Below are 12,967 nucleotides of genomic sequence, written 5' to 3'. Positions count from 1 at the left end.
CATGCTTGGCGGAGGCCATCAGGTCTACGCTGCAGCTCCACTTCCCCTGCCTCCACTGCCCTTCAGCTGGGATTCCCAGTAACATGTGACCTGCATGGCAAACCCCACCTCAGCAGCCCCTTCCAGGGCACCTGGTCTGCGACAGGTGCTGCTCTACTGGAGGACAGAGGTCACTCCGTGGAAAGCACTGAGCCACCATATAGTTCTTATAGGCCGTGTGCCCTTGTTGAGACAAAAACAGTTATTCATGACCTGGAATCCTACTGAAAATAACGCATTTTAAAAGTCTAGGGGAAGAGAAATACCAAATATATGTTGGACTCCTCTAGTCTCTGACTGAGATCCTGACTGATAACTCCTCAAACAGTGGGGAGCAGTTAAAAGGCCCTGGAGCCTGGATTTTTTTTTAACTGATTATAACACTTAACAACTGTTTGAGCTTGGGATTTAAAAAAATCTTTTCTGAGCCTCCATTCCCTCCCCCATAAATGGAGCCATTCCCTCCTCCGTAAACACTACCTGTATCAGAACTTCACAGCAAATAGAAGGGGGAAAAAATGGAAACAGTGACAGATTTTATTTTCTTGGGCTCCAAAATCACTACAGATGGTAACTGCAGCCATGAATTTAAAACACACTTGCTCCTTGGAAGAAAAGCTATGACAAACCTAGAAAGCATATTAAATAGAGCAGAGACATCATCACTTTGCCAACAAAGGTCCGTATAGTCAAGCTACGGTTTTTTTAGTAGTCATGTATGAATGTGAGAGCTAGACCATGAAGAAGGCTGAACACTGAAGAACTGATGCTCTCAAATTGTGGTGCTGGAAAAGACTCTTGACAGTCCCTTGGACAGCAAGGAACTCAAACCAGTAAAACCGAAGGAAATCAACCCTGAATATCATTGGAAGGGCTGATGCTGAAGCTGAAGATCCAATACTTTGGCCACCTGATGTGAAGAGCTGACTCACTGTAAAAAACCTTGATGTTGGGCAAGACTGAAGGCAGGAGGAGAAGGGGACAACAGAGGATGAGATGGTGGATGGCATCACCGACTCAATGGACATGAGTATGAGCAAACTATGTGAGATAGTGAAAGACAGGGAAGCCTGGGCGTGGGCACAAAGAGTTGGACATGACTTAGCAACTGAATAACAACAACATCCAAACCTACTTGTCTTGAGGATGCAGTGATCTAAGATCGATGGCCCTCAGAACCCAGGCTGGCACACATTAAGTGCCCATATGAGTTACTCACATCCAGGTGGGAGAGGCCAGCCCCCACCTCGCCCCAGAGGAGAAACGGACAGTCCGTAAGGGGTGGGGCCTTCCAAAGCCGGTCTCCCCTCAGGGTTCCCAACTATGTACACATATCAATTACCTTGGGGAAACACCGAGGAAACTCTCAGTCATGCCACCAATCTCCAATACTGCTCATCAGCTGGATTAAATGCTTTTTATGTTTTTATTGTTACTCTACCTCCTGGCAAGAAAAATTTAGAAAACATACTTCCATTCTGAGGAAATCTAACCTTGGTTTTAAAAGAGGTAAAATTAAGAGTCTCTCAGATGCAGAACACTATTGCTCATCGAAGGTGTAAGAAACACTAACATCTGATCCTAAGGATCAATGTGCAGACTAGTCCATGGCCAGACTGCCTTTACCCACTTGCCGTGTGCCTCTCTCTTCTACTTCCCAGGAATATGGGCTAACAAAGCCCTCATTCTCAAGCAAATGTGCTCTTTCTCTTGCATGAGGGAAGTATGGATACACAAAAGAAAGGAGAATTTGGGCCTCTATGCAGGTCAGAGAGCAGCAGGTGGGTGAGATCAGGACTGAAGCCTGAGAGCCCAGTAGAGGCAAACCCACACGAGGGCGATAGGGCTTGGCTCTCTCTGCCCCGAGGAATCCATATTAACTGATGGGGATTCACTACAAAGTCCAGGAAGATAAAGAGAGATGCGCTTTCTCAGAGAAGATAATCACTATCACTAGAAGTCAAAAACATTATTATTAATTATATTAAAAAACTAGCATTTACTAAGTGGGTTTATATGAGACATTTGCATGTATTCATTCATTTAGGCCTCTCAAAACCCCTAAAGGTAGGTATTATCTCATTTTAAAGAACAGTAAACTCAAGTTAGAAATCAACGGCTGTTACCAGGTTACCTGGATGGTTACTGCAGAGCCTGTTGGGCTCTGTGCAGGCTGACTTCAGGGTCCAAGTGTGGACCACTTCCTCTCCTTCCCTTAACCTCCTCCCAGCACTGTCTTCCTTTACATATTTGCTGAGCATCTAACACATGGCACATACCACCAAAACCTTGTCCTTGAACTTAGAGGAGAGGAAGAATATAACTTTTTACAGACACAAATAATGATCACAGTTCATCAGCTACAAAACTTATATTCTGCCTTCAGACGGACTTTTGAAAACCAAGCCAAAGGAAGCAGAAACCACAGCTTTTACACACAGGAAGACGCTGAATAAATGTTTGGTATTGGTGAAGAGAGTGCTGGCCTGCTGGCATGACATTTCTGTTAGCTCTGTTCTCTGACATTCGTCAAAGTGCTCCATGGCTTGGTATCTGTTGCACTAAGAATGCTGTCCAATGATTAGTATTTTCATGGCTACAGTAACTATACAAAAATCTTGCTCAGTCAATGGTCATCAGAGAAGAATACCTAAGAAAAATTTTTCCTGTGTCAATGCTTTGCCAACCTTTCCTTGGAAACCAAATTTGTACTAAACACTGCAAGGCAAATCTCAGATGAATAACACTTTTTCTTTTCATCTTTGGAAGAAGGTCATATTGCAGCCCAGCCTAAAGAAAGTACTGGATGTGTTACCTACGCTACAGGAGAAGCACAGCCATCTAGAGTGGCCTCGTGACAGAATACTCTGAAAAATGCCAGTTTCTCATCAATCCCCTTCATTCAACATGTACTCCCAGTTCTCGTTCTATGTGTCGAGCACAATGCTAGGTACTGCTCCTTATCCACAAGGGACTCACAGCCAAGAGGATTCCCATGTAAACTAACAAGTGCTCAATAAGTACAAAAAAATCTGGGCCTGACTTAATATTAGAGCTGAACAGTGGAATTATGGTTGTGTAGCATTTTGTTATAATCCAGGGTCAGGGTCCTTTGAACCTCACCCAGAGAAGTGGGCTAGGATGAAACCATCATTAATTACAGGATTGGGTATCATAAGCCTTCCCATTTTACTCTCAGTTTCCAGGTCAGACTGTCTCTGGAGAATACATTACTACTCAGGAATTCTGCCCACAAATGGAATGAAATTAAGTGACCCTGAAGGTAGGCACTTCTCACTACACTCAGCGGGAAAGAGACAACAGGAAGAACAGATGTGACTCCAAAGCAGGGAATTCTTAGCAGGAAAGAGTAATGTTTAAAAATGAAGAGTTCACGTGAGAACTGACTCTTACAAAAAAATATGATACGTCCTGTGCAAAGCAACCTAAAATATTACTTGTCCGAATCCCATACAAAGGTTTCTGAAGTTAAAATCTCTGGAGTAGGAAAGTCCAGGAAGAAGTGAAGTATAGACATCAAATGAAGTACAGACCTGGGATTAAGTAGCTCATGTTAGAAAAGTTCCGTGGGGATATTTATGTGCCATGCCAGTCATCTTTATACACAAACAGAAGGGAGGAACATATGATGAGCTAAATGAGGCTGCCAGGATGGACAGGCCTTCTGAGTAGTTCAAGTCGAGGCAATGGGGTGGACTTCATAAACCTAAACCCTATTCTGATAAATAGCCAATCTGTGAGATAAAACAGAGAAACAGTTTGAGAAACTAAATCTTGTATGTGAATACGGATTAAATAGAATAAAGGCACAGAGACCAGATTTTGACCAAATTTATCATTATCTTTTTTTTTTTCAAATAAGATTTTCCAATATACTTACTATATACCCTGTCCTATTTTCTGACAACCTAGCTAATTATAACCATGACCAGGCTAACAGACTACAATTTGGCCCACAGGAGTGAGAAGACCTATTTACTACAAGCTCTGGCTTGGTTTCTAACTAACCTTTGATTTGGGAAGGTCACTTCACCTCCTTGGGCCTCAGCTTCTTCATCTGATGAATAAAGGCACCTGCCAAGCAGTTAACCTGGCCCTTAGTGCCCCAGTACTGGGCCTCCCCAATGGCTCGGCAGTAAAGAATCTGCCAGCAATGCAGGAGACCCAGGTTCGATCCCTGGGTTGGGAAGATCACCTGCAGGACGGCATGGCAACCTGGGAAAATCCCATGGACAGAGGAGCCTGGTGGGTTATAGTCCATGGGGTCCCAAAGAGTTGGACACGACTGAGCAACTGAACACATACACATACACAGACCCAGTAAGCTGGAAGAGTTAAAAAAGACTCAGGGCCCCTGTTCATTCTGAGGGTCTTATCTGCAGTTCTCCTGGATTGTTCTTGTCTTTGAGCAGAACTCAACTTTCATAGAGGCATCACAGCTGCACTGAATGGGAAATTAGCCTGATCTTTTTCAGTTTCCCACAAAGAGTTCATTATGAAAGAGTAAGTGATCTTGTTTCTATCATGTGGCGTCTTAACTTGGCGCTCCCTGCAGAGTCTCTCAGCTGTATCTGTGTCCCCTGAACAGGCAAGGGCGGGGACCTGAGGCTCGCCCACACATAATGGAACTGGGCTAACTCTCAGCAGGAATGTTGGCACAAGTCAACTCTGACTCCCATCCTCATTTCGAACAGTCTTCAAGATTGATATCAGGAGTATCCTTGGAAGAGCCACAGTGCACCAGAACCATGCTCATGGCAATGCAGTAGGGCAGGAAATGCAATTTGGAGCTTTGCGTGGAAAACAATTTGTTATACAGGACAAAAAAGACCATGAGAGGCTTCCTGTGCCCTCTTTATTTAAGTCTGTTGCTTCCTAAACAGATCTAAAGTCTGGTAAAATTTTCCTTTTTATTCATTAGTTAATCATCCGTATTTCTAGGATGGGTTTCTTTTCAGAGATACTTCTTTTTCTTGATTAGTTAAGTATACATGATGGAGTGGATTCCTTTTAGAGATATGCCACCTTTTTTAAGAAATGGAAAAATCTCTACTAGAGACATCAATAAACAGGTTGAAGATGAATGATTTTTACAATATATTTCATTTATTAAACCCCAAACAAACTGACTCTCTGGTTCTTCCACCTCTCCTTTCTTGATGTTCAGTATGCTCTAGGTTCTGTCAGGATAGAAACAGAAATGCCCCAAATATGTGTGTACTGTAGTGTTAGTTGCTAAGTTGTGTCTGACTCTTTTGCGACCCCATGGACCGTAACCCACGAGGCTCCTCTGTCCATGGGCTTCTCCAGGCAGGAATACTGGGGTGGGTTGCCGTGCCCTCGTCTAAGGGATCTTCCCAACCCAGGGACTGAACCCATGTGTCTTATGTCTCCTGCACTGGCAGGTGGGTTCTTTACCACTAGCGCCACCAATATGTGTCATTGGACATCTCTTGTCTCTTGGAAATATCCAGAAACAACAATTGATTTGCAGACCAAATCAATCTGTTTGGATCTGCATCAGAAAGTAACAGGACCAAAGCATTACAGAAGCTCCTTTAATTTAAGAAATAAAAGCAATTTCAAAACTTTGTGAAATTCAGACTGTAAAGACCAGTGCAGCCACTGCTCGTGCCTCCAGCCCCTCTCCTCCACCACCATTCTCACCACACACTTATCACTCCAGCACACGGACCACTTGCCCTTCCTGGGATGTGGCTGTGTGCCTCTATCAGCTCCCTTCTGTTTGAAATGCCTTTCCTCTCCTCGCTTACTCATTTTTCCAGCCCTACCTTTGCTACCTCCTCTGAGAAGCCAGCTTTCTGGATCTGCCCTCACTACAGGGTTTGGTTTTCCCACTTTTCTGATCCCACATAACTCTCATACTCTTCTTGTTTAACTGTTGCCTTCCCTACCAGACTGACAGTAAGCAGAGGGACTCCTGTGCGTGTGCACATGCACGCACGCGTGAACACAGACAGACATTTTCAACAACATCTGACGAGTCAACGGGCCAGACATTACAGCTGCTCTTCAAGTCTCTGGAAATTGGAGAATATGAAGTCTTTAAGGAAACGGAAGTGAGAGATTGGCAGACAGGATGCCTGTGTGCAAGGCCCTGCTTTGCCACCACTGCTAGCACCGTCCTTATCTTTGGCTGAAACTTCCACATCTTCAATGAAGGGAATGGCTTCATGGTTCTAACACTGAATGCACATCTATTTTCCTGCAGCTCTTAAACACTTTTTCTTTGTCTGGGCTCTACCTCCAGAGATTCTGATCATGGTGTCTGCAGTGGAGCCTACAGGCATGGGTATTTTTAATGTGCTGCTAGGGTTAAAAACCATGGGATTAAAGAATCTTTAAGGGTACCTCTCTCATACTGTCTCTAATCTTCCCCTGTTGGTTCTATTTTTCAGTTGTTGAACATTCTCATTTATTGAGCACCTATTCTGAACTGCTTGTTCTTATAAACATTATTTAATCCTCATGGTGATCCTGTGAGGCAAGAATTATTACCTTATTTTAGGTTTGAAAGAAGAAAACATGACTCAGGTCAAGCAATCCTGAGTTGCTGACAGGCACCCACCGAGCGGCAGGGCCAGTACGGCTGCTCTGCTCCACATGTTCTCCTGGGATTAGATACTGCTGCTCTGAGCAGAACCCTGATGACTAAACACACTCTCCACAACTAACAGGTATTCTACAGTGACTGCCTTGAACATTCAGCCTCCTTCTGTTACATAAGACTTTCCTTTTGTATTTCAAATAAATTTTTAAAATTAAGACTTTGATTTTGGGGAGGTCTCCTTTGATAGGAAGAAGCCTAGAATCCTCAAGTCAAAGGTACCACATGTCCCACGAACCAGGTGATCTAAAGGGATGGGCTTCCTAGGATCGGTTCATCCTCAGCCTGAGCTCTCGGAGCAAGAGACCTACTGCAGAATGAATCACGGCATCGCAGGGTGGCAGGCAGAGGCTACAGCAGACTCTTTCTTTCTCTTCAGTAATCAAATTTTTCTTCAAGTGTTAAACAAGAAAGGTAATAACTTAAAATTTGTACATCCAAAGGTTTTGACATAACAAACTGGTCTTTTTGATTCAAACGCTGGATAGTTTACTAATGGACTTATACAACCTTAGAAAGCCCCTTATAAGCTGTTTTTAAAAAATAACTAAAACTCTGGCAGGCCACTTCCTCCCACCTACAAAGAGGGGTGAGGTTACCCAGAGGGGAGAGCTGACCCGATTCATTACTCAAGCAGCAGAGAGGGTGTCCGTACCATGTACGATGACATTCATCTCACTTAGGAAATGAAAGGAGAACCCCGGCTGCGTAAATTAGAATCAGTGATAATACAGCTGTTAGCTACAAACATTTGTTTGGCACGAATCAATCTGGACTCTCCTGTAGTTTGCTTTGATGGTCTCTCTGTTATCTTGTTGACTAATGATGAAATCATGGTTTGTTAACCTAACTGAATAAAGAAAACATCATACTAAGCAAAATGCAAACTGTTTTCCTATACTTCACTGAGGTTGTTTATTGCCTCTGTGTTTATAAGAGCCCTTTCATAGTCACATATTAAATATTTACATTCATTGCTTAAGTATTTAGCTGCATAAAAGAAATTAATCCTATCTTTGAGTAACTTGTTTTCTTTTTAAAGGCCTTTTTCTAAAGTAAAATGGAAAGCAGCCACCTCAAATAAGCTTCTTATTGCTGGCTGTTCCAGACGTTTTGTGATACTAGGATAATCGTTAGTGGAGCCACATTCAAATCCATATTTAAGTGACATGTGCCCTCTGGAAGAATCTATACAATTTCTCAAGCAGCCTACAAAATTAAGAAAGGATAGGTAAATAAAGAAGTAAAAAACTACAAGCTGTAAGGGGTCTGGGATTACATGATTATTAGACTTGGCACCATTGATATAATTATAAAGTGAAAGTGAAAGTGAAGTTGCTCAGTCGTGTCCAACTGTTCGCGACCCCGTGGACTGCAGCCCACCAGGCTCCTCTGTCTATGGAATTCTCCAGGCAAGAATACTGGAGTGGGTTGCCATTTCCTTCTCCAGGGGAATCCTCCCAACCCAGGGATCAAACCCAGGTCTCCTGCATTGCAGGCTGATGCTTTAACCTCTGAGCCACCATATTCTAGTCAAATACTCTGGTCTTCTACTGGGCTTCCCTTGGTGGCTCACTGGTAAAGAACCCGCCTACCAATGCAAGAGATGTGGGTTCAATCCCTGGGTTGGGAAGATCCCCTAGTCCAGTATTCTTGCCTGGGAAAGCCCATGGACAGAGGAGCCTGGTGGGCTACAGTCCATGGGATCACAAAAGAGTGAGGCATGACTTAGCGAGTAAACAACTTGGTCTTCTGTTACCCATCAGTTGTATCATCCCAGAGAAGAAACTGGGAGATACTCCAGACGCACAGGGTTGGTTTCCCTCCTAGTGAACACAAACCCCTCCAGAGAAGTATCAATAGACACCACCAGAAAACTTTGGGGAAACTAGTTAATGCACACTGCTATACGCTATCTCACTGCATGAATGTTCCTAGCAGCAAAATGGTTCATGGGGCCACCTTGCATCTTATTCTCTTCCCCAACTCTCTATTCTCTCTCAGCTCCCCCTTTGGACATCTGCACTGATGAAGATAACATATTTCATTTTTAATGTTCTTCCTGTGAAGATAAAGTTTCTTGCGTTATATAAAGCAACAGTGAGACAGCACTGTACCCCTATTAGAAAGGCTAAAATTATAAAGACTGATTGTACCAAGTGCTAGCGAGGATGTGAAGGAGCTAGAAGTCTTATACATTGCTGGTAAGATGATGCACCCACCTTGAAAAAAAATTTAGCAGTTTCTGAACCTAATATGATTCAGCCATTCCATTGCTAGACATCTGCCCAAGAGAAAACAAAAGAATCAACCAATCTACACACACACACACACACACACACACACACACACATATGAACTGGCACAGAAAATGTTCATAGGAGCCTTTATCTGTAGTAGTTCCCAAATGAAAACAACCTAAATGTCCTAAATGTCCAACAGGCAAACTGCGATGTATCCATAAAATTGAATATTACTCAGTAATAAAGATGATTTTTGATATATATATGCAAAAATGTGCATGGATCTCAAAATAATTGTGTTGATCACAAGTGGATAACAGAGTATATACTGTATGCTTTTATTCATATACAATTCTAGAAAATGCAAATGACCTATAGTGGCAAAAAGCAGATCAGTGCCTGGGAATGGGAATGGAGGGAAGGGGAGAGAAGGGAGAGAGGTTACAAAGGGGTAGTAGAAAATGTCTGAGGGTGATGGATGTGTGCACCATGTGAGCTGTGGTGATAGGTTCACAGGTGGATACATACGTCAAAACTACCAAACTGTACACTTTATATATGTGAAATCCATTGCACATCAATTATACCTCAATAAAGCTGTTAATAAAGATATATTAAGCAGTAAAAATGTTATTTTATTACAGTAATTATGCCATACATCTTTTCATTGTCCTCTGTGAACTGTTGGTAGGGAAATGATATTGAATACACATGACTATTTCAAATGTGATTTAGTGGTGTTAATTAAAGTCAAGTGTATTAGAATGAATTAATTAAATTTTAAAATAATTAAAGCCCAAAAGGGAAAAAGAACAAGTGAAGAGGAAAAAATATATAAACTTAAAGGAAAGCAAAAGGTGGTGAAAATAAAGAACAAATTAAAGGCTAATAAAAGAAATTACCAAAAGTAAAAGGGTGACAATTTTTGAGATTATGAATCTAAATAAAAATAAAGCATCATACTCATTATATAAGTTGCCCAGCTCTCATTTAACTGCACAGATGACAGAACAGAATCATTGAGCTAGGAACTCATTGAGTAGATGATGGAAGCGTGGTCATTTCTGTTAGAAAAAAAGGCATGTGTATGGTTACAGTTGAACTGTGAAAGGCAAATCACATGTGAAGATTTGCAAGCAGTCTGGGGAGGCCAGAGAACATGGGAAGGTGCAGGGTTCAGGTCACGAATCAACCTGTTACCTGAAGCAGATTAAATACCCAGGTAGATGTGTCCACTCCAGAGCTATAAATAGAAGTCTGGAGCTCAAAAGAGAGGTTCGTAACTATAAGTGACTGATTTCAGGGAAATATTCCACATGAAATACTGCACCGACTGACTTGATTACTTTCACACTGGTAAATAAAAAACTTAATGAACCAATCAGGTTGCTATGGTAGAAAATCTTTTATACTGATGATCTTACAGGGAAGGAAGAGAGTTGGAGTGGGAAATGGTGGTGAATTTCCATGTTCAGAAACCAACAATTATGACTGAAATAAACCTTGGACCTTCCATTAGGAATATTGATTTTCTGCAGATAAGGGCTAAATCAACAAAAACTCCTCAAGAAGAAAATCTGACCAGCTAAGCCTATAGGGTAAAGTTTTCTATGAACCCATCAGTTGATTTCTCTGGGCTCCTGTGAGCAACATAAAATTCCTCTTTCATCCAATAAGCGATTGCAGTCTCTCCCATGTCAGGCACTGGTAAAAATTCCCTTAATTCACATCTTACAAATGAGGGAATTCTGGGGTTCACCTGGCATACAGAGCACTGAACTGACTCTTGGTAAAATCGCCTGAATTCTTCCTGAACTTAATCCTCCCCATCTTCTCTAGTTCTCCTGTGCCCTGGGCATGTTTCCCCAGAGGATTTTGTAAGGTTAGTACAGCTCCAATGCCACCACACAGCATCATTTCACCCCAGGATCATTATGGGCACCTCTTTGTAGGCTGCTTCAAAATATGTGCAAACTAGTGATTCTTGAACGTTAATAAACATAAGAATCACTAGGAAAGCTTATTAAAATAAGAATTCCTGGACCCACTTGAAAGTTTCTAATTTAGAAGGTCTCAGGTGGTGCTCAAGAATCTGAATTTAAACAAATCACTCCTCTCTCCCCCAGAGCTCACCTCCCCATTACTATAGGGAAGGTAGTGATACTACTGAAAACAATCGTAACTACACGACAGGGAACAAGAGTGGTAATTACATTATAGTTTGCTACAAAGACATTTCTCCCTACACCAGAACCTAATTCTGGCATACTGTGGCTGTAGGGTTGGCCCCTGATCTAGACCATAGTAAAACTGTGAGTTCCTTACTAGGTACCAAGTGTCCTCTGACAACACTACTCTCTAAATGGAATACGCTATTCCATTTAAAAAGATAAAAGAAGAATTCATAATCAGTTTATTTAAGCAAGCACCTAGGCGCCCTTCCAAAAAAGTGAACTAGAACAGCAAAACAAACAAAATAAACATTTATTAGAAGACAAAAATATTTGTAAAATATTTATAAAAGCCATAAAACAAACAAAAGGAAAGTAAAATTTCCAGAGGAAAGCAGATATTAGTTTTGACAGACATTATCTGCAAATAGATTCAACTAGAATCAATCAGATTTAATTAGTATTCACTGACTTCTCACCATATGCCAACAACAGGACTGGAACTTTCAAATACACTAGTGCCATTAATCCACAAATAAAGACGTAAGGAGTTCTTCCTAACTGTCTCAACAGATGAAGAGATGAGAGATGAGAAAGATCAAATAATGTGGTAAAGAGAGCCAGGATTTGATCCAAGCTTGGCTGAATCCAGCCCCCTTCTCTATTACACATTTTCCCAAGACTACATTGTTATATAAATTTCATTTAAAAATAAATATAAAACAATAACAGCTAATATTTATCGACACCTTACTAAGAGCCAGACCCTGTGTTAAAAACTTCAGATATACTGGCTTACTTCAACCTCAAAATCGAAGAATTAGGTACAATCATCCTTTATCTACACACATGCATCTGAGCATGGGGAAGATTAAATATTAACATGTACTGTGAACAAACGCACACCACCATTAGAGACGCTTAAATTATGTCTGATACAAGGTTTCTAATATAGATCTGATATTTAATCTTGATTGCTTTTAGTATGATTTGAAGGCTGTGTTTGGCATATCTTACTGAAAAAAAAAAATCTTCCTCTAGTTTTTTAAGAGGTGGAATGATGCAGCATTCTTTCCAGTTTTCATTTCAGCAAAGCCATGAAAAGTACTTTATTTTTTTAAGAGACTCTAAATAAAGGAGTGAAATAAATACACTCAAGGTGAACTACATTAAAGCTCTAAACTCCCTAAATTAATGTAAAATTCTGTGAGGAGGTCTTCTTTGATCATGAGATCGATCAGACAGATTATTAACCTATCAGCTCAGTTACTACCTTTGCTTATTCAGCATAAAACACTGGATAGTTCTGTAGATGGAAATTAACTTCGCCTGAATTTAGGTGAGAGTAATATAATCTGAGAATCAGAAAGATGATTTAGGGGAAATGGGTATAGAAGGAAACCTAATATTTTACTTAAGTTTTGCACGCTTTTGTGTTCCTTAAATATAAAAATTATTCCACAAGAACACTGGAAAATGTGTTCAGCAGTCACTGAACATCTGGTGTCCAGCACTGTCTCACTCTCCCAAGTGTTTGAGGCACAAGGAAATCAGACACACACTAACTCCTTGAGGCACAAGGAAATCAGACACACACTAACTCCTCAACAAGTCCTATCTGTCATGATTTAGGTTCACAGGGCTATTTTTCCCCATCTCTATTAGGCTTCTCACTTTAGAAGAGATTTTAATTCCAGAACATTCCATATCCATTAGTAGTCCTTTCCCATTCTCCCCTCTTTTCTACGTCTGGAAGCTACTAACCTACTTTCTGTGTACAGATCTGCCTATTATTGACACTTTATAGAAATAGCATCACACAATATGTAGCCTTTTGTGATTGGCTTCTTTCATTTAGCATGTTG

General features: G+C 41.2%; 1 protein-coding gene across 3 annotated transcripts in view; it reads right to left on the bottom strand.

Annotated features, from left to right (window-relative positions):
* Positions 1–12,967, bottom strand: part of ALDH1A2 (aldehyde dehydrogenase 1 family member A2) — a 120,068-nt gene that overhangs the window by 15,594 nt on the left and 91,507 nt on the right. The gene's annotated exons all lie outside the window — the stretch shown is intronic.

This window comes from Ovis canadensis, chromosome 7 (assembly GCF_042477335.2).
Source record: "Ovis canadensis isolate MfBH-ARS-UI-01 breed Bighorn chromosome 7, ARS-UI_OviCan_v2, whole genome shotgun sequence".
In the NCBI taxonomy this organism is placed as follows: Eukaryota; Metazoa; Chordata; class Mammalia; order Artiodactyla; family Bovidae; genus Ovis; species Ovis canadensis.
This window is presented reverse-complemented; position numbering and strand designations above follow the sequence as displayed.